This window comes from Pyrus communis, chromosome 8 (assembly GCF_041283825.1).
Source record: "Pyrus communis isolate YQ-2024b chromosome 8, ASM4128382v1, whole genome shotgun sequence".
Taxonomy (NCBI): domain Eukaryota; kingdom Viridiplantae; phylum Streptophyta; class Magnoliopsida; order Rosales; family Rosaceae; genus Pyrus; species Pyrus communis.
This window is the reverse complement of record NC_142572.1, coordinates 12,023,518-12,036,463: the sequence shown is the minus strand read 5'-3', so window position 1 is coordinate 12,036,463 and position 12,946 is coordinate 12,023,518. Positions and strand designations below refer to the sequence as shown.

The window sequence follows — 12,946 nt, the reverse complement described above, 5'->3', positions numbered from 1 at the left end:
GTCTGAATCCAAAAGTGAAAAAACAGAACATGAAACGAACACTGTATTACAGTGTTTGAATCCAAATGTACAAAGGAACATGTAGGAGGTGTGTGAGTGATGGAAAAAATGAAACCAGTAAATGGACTAAGGCAATCTATTTAGACTATTTCTTAATGTAGCACTAGGGCAATCTATTTAGACTATCTTCAACCTTTAGGTTAAAACCTAAAATTTAAGTTTTAAAATAACCCAATCATTCTTCAATGGTTGGGCCTAAAATAAGTTTTGGGTTAAAACTTAAAATTTGGGCAAATTCAACCCATAATTTAGGTCAAGGCCAAAAGGCTGGCCCAACAAAATTTAGGTTTTAAACTAACCTAATCCTTTTCTAATGGTTGGGTCTAAAATAAGTTTTGGGTTAAAACCTAAAATTTGGATAATTTTAAAAATTTAAATATATTAAATCCAACGGCTGAGATTGTGTGACAGCCCGTCCTAGACTTTTCGTACCGTAGGGGTGAAATGATGGTTTTGCCCTTAGTATGTTTGTTTTGTTGTGTGGTCGTTTTTGGAATTTGGTTGGTTGATTTTGGACCACACACACACATCCACACTCATTCCTTTATCTCTGCCCTGTCCCGTATCTGTCTCTCTCTCTCTCTTTCTCTTTTTTCTTCACCATACGTACGGACAACACCAAAACCATTAGAAACGCTGCGAATCGAGGAAACAAACTATATATTTGTGCTCGTGAGGTTCTTAGGAGTTCAACCATACCCATTTTAGGTAAGGGAACCCTTGTTTTCATGTCGAACCCGAGAGGTGTAAATCGGTGTACTATTCATGCACACGTTAATTCTTGTGTTTTTGGGAATTTCAAGCTTGTAGGAAGCTTGGTAAGGTCCTTAGGAGGCTCAGGGTGGTTCGTTTGAAGGTTTCGGACGTCGGGATCATGAGTTACAGGTTTGGCCGGAGTTGGTGGTGTTTTCCCAGCGAGATTCTGTTGGTTTTAGTGCTTGAAAGTGGTAAGGATTTGTTCCTCTAGTTGTAAGCTTCATTTTGGTACTAATTTCGTGAAATTTGGGTGAAAAACGAGTGAGATATGAAGTTTGGAAGTTTTCCCGATTTTCCAGCGACGGTGACGGCGCCTGAGTTTGGCCGGAGAAGATGACGGAATATTTCGTCAGTTTGGATGGAATATTCCTAACGGCGTTAATGGAATCTGTTAGACTTGACGAAATATTCCTGACGGTGTTAACTGACGTCGTCAGTGTGCCAGGCACGTGTTTGAGCATGGGCGGCACGTGTGGCCGTGCCTTGGTCGGCGCGTGCGGTGTCAGAAAATTATTTTAAAAATATGGGGATGTTCGTGAGGTTGAGTAGATCACGTTGGTGTATTCATGCACCCCATTTGAGCATTGTATGAGAAGTTATTTCGTAATGTTGGTTATGTGCTTTAAAATTAACGTTTTTATAGTTGTTTCGCATATAGGTGAGACCTATCCCGAGGACGAGCGTAGTCACTCGAGGCAAAGGGGTTACGACCCTTCTACATACCAGTGAGTGGGCTTTTGGTTTTCCGTATATACCTATATACTTGTGATTTTCTCAGAAAATGAAATTAAACGTTTATTTGTTTTATTCGCCCAGTCTTCACGTGATTGTAGCACTTGAGCGTATCTATTTACACTCAGTCATGTCGTACAGACCACTTTAGGTGGTTCCGACTCGTGTGCAGGTGTAGCTAGTAAGTTGGAGATTTGAGCTCTAAATTCAGCCGTACAGGTCACGTTACGTGACTCCGGCTTACAGATTATATGGCATTGATTTAAGATTACCTGAGTACTTCATTCTATTTAGAGGCATACGACATGACATATTTTCTGAGCATGTTTTCTATATTATATGTATATTCTATTTTTTTCTGGGAAGTATACAGGTTTTACGATGAGGGGTTAGAACTTTGTTATTGAAATGATTTTGAAAAGCTTTGTTTTTGCCCACTCACACTTTCTGTTTTGCGCCCCTCCAGGTTCTAGTTTGGATAACACTTTTGGTGGCTCCCCAGAGGATTTCTCAGCATATCTGATAGATTATCACCAGTGTAGGACTACCTTTGGGTGTGTTTATTTAGTGTTGTTTCTCCCGGACTGCACTAGGTCTTCCGTGCTCTGAACATTGTTTTTCACACTTACGCTTGCACATGTATGTTATTTACTTTGTGTATAGCTAGGTTTGTATTTATTCGTACTTTTATTATTATTCTTAGCTTCAGCATTGTGCACATGGTTACGTCACTTCCACGTGACGGCCAGCATGCCCTGATCTCAGTCGGGGTGTGTTAGTTTGGTATCAGAGCCTAGGTTTGGCAGTCCTGTACTTTTGTGAGTATTCTAATTGTTTTGGTGTCTTCTATCAGAATTATGCCGCCTCGTAGGGAACCACGTCGCTCTCCTGAGCCTAACTTTCCTGATGTAGCTCAACTGGGGGAAGCTATCGCCACCGCTATTCAGTCGGCGCTTCGCTCTCCCCTGAGGACTCCTCTAAAGACTATGTACAATCTGAAGCTGGATAAGTTCGACGGCAACGAGGGTTTTGAGGGAGCGGAGCGGTGGTTAGAACATATTGAGAAGACCTTTCATGTTCTACATGATTAGGGGAATCTCCCTGTTGAGAAGTGGGTTTAGACGACATCTTGGTTTTTAGGTAAGGATTCTACATCTTTGTGGGAACAGGAGGTTCGTCGTTTATCCCCAGAGGAGATGACTGATTGGGAGATATTTAGAGAGCTGTTCAGGAAAAGGTTTGTGGTTCCTGAGTATATTGACCGCAAAAAGCAGGAATTCACTGACTTGAGGCAGGGGAAGTTGACGACAAACGAGTATTACCGGAGGTTTACTGACTTGTCCCGTTATCATCCGGATGTTGCTGGCAATCCGGCATAGATACTTTGTCATTTTCGTTTGGGCACTAAGAAGAAGTGGCGTTCGATGGCAACCACTACCCCTTGTGACACCTACCAGGAGTTCTATGAGATTCTGTTGAGGATTGAGGATTCCAAGAACATGCCCAGCGAGAGTGAGGAGGAAGAAAAAGATGGTAACCAGAGGAAAGATGACAAGGGCAAAGGTCAGGCATCGCTCGGACCTCGCAAGACCCAGAGCTTTAAGCAGGGTGGAACCAGTTCTAGTTCTTCTAGCGGTGGTTTTAGTGCTACTGGTCAGGGTCGTGGTGGTAGATTTGCTGGTGGTGCTAGAGGCCAGATGCAGGGTGATGCTGGTAGATGAAGTGCTCCAATTTGCCACAGGTGTAATAATCGACATTTTGGTGAGTGCAGGTGAGGCAACGGTGGTTGCTTTACTTGTGGGCATATGGGACATCGGGCTGCAAATTGTCCCCAAAGTCAGCAGAGGCCCCATTAGACTTTCTTGCCACCACCTGCACCGATCCAGTAGGTTCTTGTTTCTGGTAGTTATGGGCAGACGGGTCGTATTGGTGCCTATTACTATCAGGACGATGTTGTTCCTTATGCCCCAGGACAATATCCATATCCCCAGGATCCATATTCTCAAGGTGGTTATCCCCAGTATTCTGGGGGCTATATGCCGTATCCTTCAGTTCGAGCAGGTGGGTCTCAATGGTACCAGGGAGGACAACTTCAGCAGGGGGAAATTGCTGCGAGAAGTGCAGGATCTTCGAGGCAGTCTGGTCAGCCTAGTCAGGGGCGTAGTGCATAGAGTCGTGGTGGTCAGAAGAGTAGAGGTCATAGTGGACGGCAGTAGACCCAGGGGTGTATTCACAATATCTCTCTGCAGGACGCTCAAAATAATCCAGACTTGATCATGGGTATGTTAAATATCCTTGGTTATTTTGCTAGAGTATTAATTGACTGTGGTGCTACACATTCTGTGATTTCTCATACATTTGCTCAAGTGACGCAACCTCGCCCTACACCTCTAGGGTATGATTTAGAGTTTGCTATGCCTAGAGGGGAGTGATGTATTGTTGATTGTGTGTACCCAGGATGTCCAGAGATGGTGGAGGATGTTATTATGCCAGCTGATCTTATCCCGTTGGATATTGCTGACTTTGATGTGATTTTGGGCACGGATTGGTTGCATTTCAATCGTGCCAATATTGATTGTTACGGGAAAATAGTTACCCTCCATCGTCCTGGATTACCTATGGTTACTTTTGTGGGCGAGCAGAGTGGGGTGAGACATGGCATTATTTTAGCTATGCGAGTGAAAAGGTTGTTATCTAAAGGTTGCCAGGGGTACTTGGCTCATGTGGTGTTGGACGATGCTGCTCCTAGTAGTGTAGAGGATGTAAGGAGTCAGACATTTTCCTGATGTTTTCCCTGAGGATTTATCTGGTTTGCCGCCAGACCGAGACGTGGAGTTCACCATTGATTTGCATCCAGGTACTAATCCTATATCTTTGACTCCTTATCGTATGGTTCCTGCTGAGTTGAGGGAATTGAAAGTTCAGTTACAGGAATTAGTGGATAAGGGTTTTATTCAGCCTAGTACTTCACCTTGGGGAGCTCTAGTGTTGTTTGTGAGAAAGAAAGACGAAACTTTGAGGCTATGTATTGATTACCGGCAATTGAATCGGGTAATGATTAAAAACCATTTCTCTCCCCCTCCTGTTGGATGTGATCTAGAATGGGTGTCGGCATTGATTAACATTGACTCAGCATCATGGAATGTCGACTTGATCAATTCTTTGTTTTCTCCTGGTGAGGCGGCCATGATACACTCTATTCCTCTAAGCGGCATGCTTCCCCCAGATCAATTAATGTGATACTATGATGCTAAAGGCGCTTTCTCGGTCAAAAGTGCCTACAAAGTTGCTTATGACATGCGGGATCAACCGTCCACTTCGAATCAAAGTATCCCTGCGGCTTTGATGTGGAATTCTATCCGGAAAGCCAATGTTCCAGGTAAGATTAAAATGTGTGTTTGGAGAGCTTGTAATATTCTCCATACCCATTCTGAGGTGATGTCAAAAGGAGTGGAGGTGGACAACACTTGCGTTTTTTGTAGTTCCTCTTCAGAGTCAGCGCTACATGTGTTTTAGTTTTTGTCCATTCGCCTATGCAGTCTATCTCTCTGCCAACATGAATTTTGATTCCCAACATGAATTTTGATTCCCAACATGGAGTTCTCACCTCTTTCTGCGATTGGTTTTCTCAGTGTGCAACCTCTATTTCTCGAGGTCAGCTCAATTACTTTTTGGTGCTTCTTCATTCAATATGGCATGTTAAAAACTCTCTATTGTGGGATGGCAAACTTGAGAACCCTGCCTTAGTGAGCTATATGGCTAGTCTCCATTTGAACGAGTTCCTTAAAGCTTCGGAATTCCGTTTGGTTCGAAAATTTGGTTTAACGTGCTTATTTTCTCTTAGTGACACATTGTTTGATTTGCAAATTGATTTAAAACACTGTTGTTTGGGGCCTTAATCCCAATGGAAATTTCTCGATGAAGTCCGCGACTTGGCTCCAATTAGAGGAATTAACACATCTCCAACGCAAATGCTTATTAATAGGATCTGGAAGCAAATTATGCCTCCTAAGATTAAGTTATTTGCCTAGACTCTGGTCAAGGGTAGATTACAAATTAGTAAACGTCTTAGCAAGTTTTTACCCAATGTAAATAACCAGTGCCCGATGTGTCATAACCAAGAGGAAGATCACGACCATCTTTTTCTTCATTGCCAGCATGCTAAGCAGGTATGGACCTGTTCAAATGAAATTCATTTAGCTACTATTGCCGACAACCTCAAAGTAAATGATTGGTTGAGTACCTTGGCACACGAAGGAAAAAATGAAACTAGCTGTTTAAGTAAAGCTCTGGCTATTTGCTGGCAAATCTGGAACGATAGGAATGCATGAGAAACCTATACAATACCGATCTGTTCTTAGAGCCCTGTCAACGGCTAAAGATTATTTCAAAGAGAATAGTAATCTCGCTAAGCAATCTGAGGCAGGCATCAAAGAGATATTGATTATATGGCAGTGCCCTCCTCCTCCGTATGTTAGAATAATTTTGATGGGTATGTTTCAAACTCTATGGCTGCTGGAGGATTCGTATTAGAAATTGAAGGCTGATATCATTTTCTTTGTTGTCAACAGATTTGGGTGTATTAAAACTTTGTTTTTGTCACAAAAATGCATTCTTTTTTTCTTAGAATTCTAATTTTGACGAGACCTAAAGATATGAAGAACTTCATTGACATTATTGTGAGCGTAGTCATATCTATTAATGTGGATGTGCTCACTTGTATGCATTTGAGGTCAACTAATTTAGGTCTACTTACTTCATCGTCAACCGAAATGTTTAAATATAGCTCCGTCTAGAAGTATAGCCCCGCAAAAAAAAAATATATATATATATATATTTAAATGAATAGTGTCAGGCCATATTCATAAACCATCTCCAACCGAATAGGCTAAACATAGGCCCTCAATACTTTATTAGTTTTAAGTTTGTACTTTAAATTTATTAATTAATTTAGTTAAACTACCGTTGAATGTTTTCAAATTTAATCATTGAATTTAAATCAATTATTGCAAATAAGGAGCTGGACCCCAAAAAATGGGTTAAGAGCCACACTAAATTTGGCCAGCCTAATGCCTCTTTGGCCAAATACTAGTGGACTCTATAAAATTATAACCTAGTCATCGGTTGGAGATAAGTCTTTGGACAAATTATATCATTTTTTTGACTTTTGAACTTTTAACACTCTCCGGTGGAAATGTCCTTACAATTTTTTTAAGGGAAGGACATATTTCATTCATGAAGGAGCAAATACATACAAGATTTACATAGATCAAGAACTTGACCCAAAAGGGGGTACTAACGAAGATCTGAAAATATACATACAAAAGAATAATCTTATGTTGCAAGACAACGTTGAAAGAGACAAAGAATTCACAGAAACCAATGCATGCAAGGTCCTGCCAACTCAAGTAGTTAGAACTAAAATCGTTAACGTTATTCATTAGTAGTTTGGGTCAACACATGGAGAAAGATCGTATGACATATATACATGTATTCATTTGTCACACCAATGATAATTGTAAAATGTTGTATGCGTTATGTCAACTTGTGTAGTTAGAAAATATTATGCTTTAACCTGAACGCGCATTAGGTGGTAAATAAGATTCATTTGTTTTCTTAAATTAGTTATTGTGGGATCTTTTGGTGTGATTAACTTGACATGTCATATAGAATAATAGAGGTCAAGTCAGAAATATGAAAATTGAACATTATTCATAACCACGGTGAAACTTGCAAATATATCAACAATGTGATTTTCTTCTTATTTATTTGTAAATGAAAAGAAATACAATATTCACTCTTTATTTAGAAGCTCCAATTATATGTCAAAACACTGTTTCAAAACTTAAAGAAAAAGGGAATGAAAACCACACCAATGCATTGTATGATGCCAAAAGATCACACAACTACTTATTAATGTTTTTTGCTGCAACAAGCAATATTAATTTAGTTGTAGGAGTCTTGGTTCTCCAAGAGGTAGTTCTCAATCAACTTGAAGAGGTGGGAAGCCTTCTCTTTGCCAGCCTTAACATGCTCTTCCTTGATCTCAACGTCACCTTTTGTGTGGTAGTGGCTTATGCTCTTGATAACAGAACCGTTGCCGGAAGCCACCAACTTGGTCTCATAAGAGATCTTCTCAATTGTCTCAGTGATAGCATCTCCTTCGATCACACTGTACTTGTAAACAAAGTTGTCCTTGTCAACCCCATCAATTCTGTGCTTCACATAGCTATATGTGCTACCTTCACCGAAGTTGATCTTCTTAATGGTTCCAACTCCGCCATCTCCTTCAAGGATCTCAGTGCTCTTCACTGCCTGTGGTGCAATCTTGGGGATGAGGTTGTCAGCATCAAGAACAAAAGCATTGTACAACCTAGCAGGGGGGATGACGGAGGTGAACTCGAATTCGTATGTGAAAACACCCATGATTCTGAGAAGTGTTTGGAAAGTAAGAAAATAGAAATTGATGAAGAGGAAGATGATGTAATGGGAGGTTTTGAGTTGTGAAGAAGTGAGGGAGGAGGTATGTATTTATAGGGTGAGGCCGAAGGTTGATCATAAGGTTTTATTATGCAAGTTCCTGCTTGGTTCTATTCATTTACGTGGGAACCATTACTTTTTCTACGTGGAATTTTGTATTTTAGTAAAGAGGAAGGGAAGGACCATCTGGATATTGAAAAAGAAAATACCCAATTACTCACGAGGTCGACTATAACCTCAATTATTTTCCATATATAACATGGGTTTGTACTATGAGATTCCATTTGATGATAAACAATAGTATGCGAACATGCATGAACCATGCATGTGGGACTTCTCATAATTCAATTTTCGTTGTCTACTACTGTGTAGTTGACAATTTTGAGTCATTTTTCATTTGGCTGTGTGCTTAAATAGGTTAACAGGGACGAGGACTGTGCATTGGGATAACAGCATAAATCATACTTGTTACAGTTGAAATTATTTTGAGCCATTTCCATTTGGAGAGGTGAAAGCCTAAAGGAAAACGGTGGCCAATCAATGTTGACAAATTGCAACTAGCTAATGCTGAAATGAAAGTCAAGTCGCCCTAATTTGAACGTCTGGAGTTTGACCAAAAAAAAAATTTGAACTTCTAGAAGTAAGATACGTACTAATATTAACTAATTAACCTCCGTAAAATTTATTGGAAAATCTAAACAACTTGGTTCGTTTTTATGTTAGGGTGTTTTTGATATGGTGTGTATTATGGTTTTCTAGTCGGATAAGAATTATGATTACTTTCCCATCTTTAATAAAGGTTTAAGATTGCTTTATTATTTTTTAGTATATTAAGTCTTTATAAGTACATCTGTTGTCACCTTGGAGGTATCAAGTCTTAGCAAGACTAATGTTTTCGTTACGTAGCATGCTTGTCAATTTGGAGTGTTTTTCTGTCTTGTAGGTCTATGGAATAATCTTTATTTTTCAATAATTTTTTTTTTTCGTCCTTTGATTTGTAAACTAAATTTCCTATTCTATTGACATTCCCTTATGCAAGGCATGTGCCTATTGTTGAAGAGTAAATCTCGCCTAATCATTTTCCACTATAAAAAAAAAAAAAAAAATAGATATATATATATATATATATCAACAGCTAATTACGTGTGTGAAGCTTTTACAATGTTGTGATTACTAATATTTATGTTGAAGGTGAAAGAATTATCACTTAAGTCTTGTGCAGTATAAGGGATTGGGTTGCAATGGATAAACCACTATTGTCAAGGTATGTTGAAGGAATAAATGAAAATTTTGTAGGAGTAGAAGATGAATTACTTAGAAGAAAACTCATCTATTTTAATCCTCCTCAAAATGGTATAGAAAGTAGAAGTTTTTTTCCATTTCTAACCTCCTTATCCCCTTAAAAAAAAAAGTAATAATAAATAAATAAATAAAATCATTATTCTCTACCTTCATTGAACCTTAATTTGTTAGTTATCATTCGAATGAGGCCTTAAAATAATTGCCTTGTTGGAACTCCATTGTAGTGAGTATGTTTGGCAGAACTTTACCAAGGACAATTCAAACAGAGTCTATTAAATTAATAGAGTATATAGGTAGCTGAGAGCAAGGATTCTTATTCAAATATATATGATAATATATTATTTTTGAAACTCAATGAGACCAGACCGATACATTTATTAGTCTACAAATATAAAGGTAGCCGAGAACAAGGATTCTTATTCAAATATAAAGGGTTGGGTCAACTCATGCAAAAAGACTATGGCATATGTATATTCATTTGTCATACCATGATAACTGTAAATGTTAAATATGTGTGGTCAACTCGTGTAGTTAGAAAATATGATGCTTTAAATTGAGTGAACTTTAACGAAAAGTTTTCGATACTGTTCATTTTAACAAAAAATCATATTTTTACATTAAAAAGTCAATCCTAATACTATTCACTTTACCATTTATTTTGTCCTTATCGTTAAAACTCAAAATTTTCAAGTCATTTTCATTGGTTTTTCTTTAAATTGATCGCAAATTAGGTGGTAGATAAGATTCATTTGTTTTCTTAAATTAGTTAGGCTTTTTATCCAAAATGGTCCCTAAGATTTGCATAACACATCACTTTGGTCCCTAAGATTGAAAATCAATAGAAATGGTCTCTAAGATTGTGCACTATCCATTATTTTAGTCATTCCGTTAAAAACTTTTATAAGTGTCCTGAATCTCTTGGCCGGAAGTTTGGGTAATTTTCAAAGTTTCGTAACTCAATCGTTTCATAACCAAATTCAACCCATAATATATCACAATGAAGATAGGAAAGTGTAGAACGAGATTCCACCTATTTGGAAGCCCAATGGTTGCCGAAGATGGCCGAAAAATAGCCTGAAATGTAACTGGTCCGCGGAAAAACTGGAAAACTCGCCTGAAACTAGGTAAACTTTAAACGTTCATAACTTCTTCAATACTCAACGAAATTGATTGATTAACAATGAAAATCATACTCCTCAAAGAGAGGAAGATAATGGTACCTTTTTCAAAGGCTAACTTGCCGTGTTTTGGCCGGCAAACTAGTCGAAAATGGCTAACTCGACAACCAAGATAGCCACTTTCAAACTTTTTTTGGGCCAAAACACAGCTAGTTAACCTTTAAAAAAGGTACCAGGCTCTTCGTCTCATCGAGAAGTATGATTTTTGTTTTCGAATCACTTGATTTCGTTGAGTATTGAAGAAGTTATGAACATTTAAATTTTACTCAGTTTCCGGTGAGTTTTCCAGTTTTCCCGCGGACCAGTCACTCTTCAGGCTATTTTCCGGCCATCTCCAAAAGCCGTTAGGCTTCCAAATGGTATAATCTTGTTCTACACTTTCCTATCTTCATTTTGATATATTATGGGTTGAATTTGGTTAAGAAACGATTGAGTTATGAAGCTTTGAAAATTGTTCAAACTTTCGGCCAAGATCTCCAGGACACTTAACGGAGTTTTTAACGGAATGACCAAAATAATGGATGGTGGACAATCTCAAGGACCATTTCTATTGATTTTCAATCTCATGGACCAAAGTGACGTGTTATGCAAATTTCAGAGACCATTTTGGCTAAAAAGCCAATTAGTTATTATGTGATCTTTTGGTGTGATTGACATGACATGTCACATGAAATAATAGAAGTCAAGTTAGAAAAATGAAAATTGAAAAAGAAATTTGAAAATATATCATCAAATATGATTTCTTCTTATTTATTTGTAAATGAAGGGAAACACAATATTCACTCCAATCAAAAGCTCCAATTACAAGCCAAAACACTGTTTCAAAACTTAAAGAAAAAGGGAATGAAAACCACACCGATACATTGTTTGATGCCAAAAGAGGACACAACTACTTAATAATACTTCTTCCGGCAGCAGACAACATTAATTTAGTTGTAGGCATCCTGGTGCTCCAAGAGGTAGTTCTCAATCAACCTGAAGAGGTGGGAGGCCTTCTCTTTACCAGCCTTAACATGCTCTTCCTTGATCTCAATGTCACCTTTGGTGTGGTAGTGGCTAGTGCTCTTGATGACAGAACCGCTGCTAGAAGCAACCAACTTAGTCTCATAAGAGATCTTCTCAATCGTCTCAGAGATAGCATCTCCTTCAATCACACTATACTTGTAGACAAAGTTGTCCTTGTCAACCCCATCAATTCTGTGCTTCACATAGCTGTATGTGCTACCTTCACCAAAGTTGATCTTCTTAATGGTTCCAACTCCGCCATCTCCTTCAAGGATCTCAGTGCTCTTCACTGCTTGTGGTGCAATCTTGGGGATGAGGTTGTCAGCATCAAGAACAAAGGCATTGAACAACCTAGCAGGAGGAATGGCGGAGGTGAACTCAGATTCGTATGTGAATACACCCATGATTCTGAGATGCGTTTGGGAAGTGTGAAATAACTAATTGATAAAGAGAAAGACTGAGGAAGAAAGATGATGTATTGGGAGGTTTTGAGGTGTGAATAGCTGAAGAGGAGGTATGGTATTTATAGGCGAGGCTGCCTGAAGGTGGATGGATGGGATTTATGCCATTTCCTTTTTTTTTTTTTTTTTTTAATTGGTTCTATTCATTGTGACGTGGGAACCATTACTTTTCTACATGGAATGTTTGTATTTTAGTCAAGAGAAGAACCATCTGCTAATTGAATAAAATAAAATAAAAATAGCCATTTAATCCACGAGCTCAATTATTTCTATCCCACTGGAGCTAATTTTACACTTTCTGTGAAACCAGAGCATGGAAATTGGAATTCCGTTCAGTAATTGATTAAGCTTATTCCTTTCTATCTTTTTCAGTCCAAAACTGATACTTGGGTCTCAACCAACAATGACTGCCATGGCCTTTGAATTCAATAATCCTGATAAAGTGAACACTTCACATTCTCTTCCATTCCAGTTAGCCATTCTGATGGTAAAAATTTCAATTAATCTGCTGACCATCTCACCTTAATTGTGGCAGGGCTAGCTTACCCTCTAATCATTTCATATCGTATAACCAAAAATATTTATCTAATTTTGTAGATTCACAATCAACATGGTCATTGGCTGTGTACATAAAATAGTTAATAGATACGAGGACTGTGTATTTGGACTTTGTTATAATTGAACATTTTGATCTTTGCCTTTTCCGTTTGAATATGTAAAAACTCCATAGAAAATTATGGGCAATCAATGTTGACTCAATGCAGCCATATGCTTGGAATGCAAGTCAAGTACCCTAATTTGAACTTCTGGAAGTGCATACTAGTTGTGATGTAGTAGGGACAACAGTATATGAAGCAAATAACAATTTTGTCAAACAAGGTTTCATCAATTGGGCATTAGACACCAATTCATTTCGGATAATACTTGGGTACTCACCTTTTAATTTTGTCTAATGATATTTTGAATTATTTT

At 38.4% G+C, this 12,946-nt stretch overlaps 2 pseudogenes across 2 annotated transcripts; both read right to left on the bottom strand.

The window, feature by feature from the left end:
- Positions 1 to 7,278: 7,278 nt before the first annotated feature.
- LOC137717902 (major strawberry allergen Fra a 1-3 pseudogene) lies at positions 7,279 to 8,069 on the bottom strand (annotated as a pseudogene). The gene has a single exon (XR_015965704.1). The product of XR_015965704.1 is annotated as a major strawberry allergen Fra a 1-3 pseudogene (transcript).
- Positions 8,070 to 11,232: 3,163 nt separating this feature from the next.
- Positions 11,233 to 12,019, bottom strand: LOC137717770 (major strawberry allergen Fra a 1-3 pseudogene; annotated as a pseudogene). Its single transcript, XR_015965706.1, has one exon. The product of XR_015965706.1 is annotated as a major strawberry allergen Fra a 1-3 pseudogene (transcript).
- Positions 12,020 to 12,946: the final 927 nt, after the last annotated feature.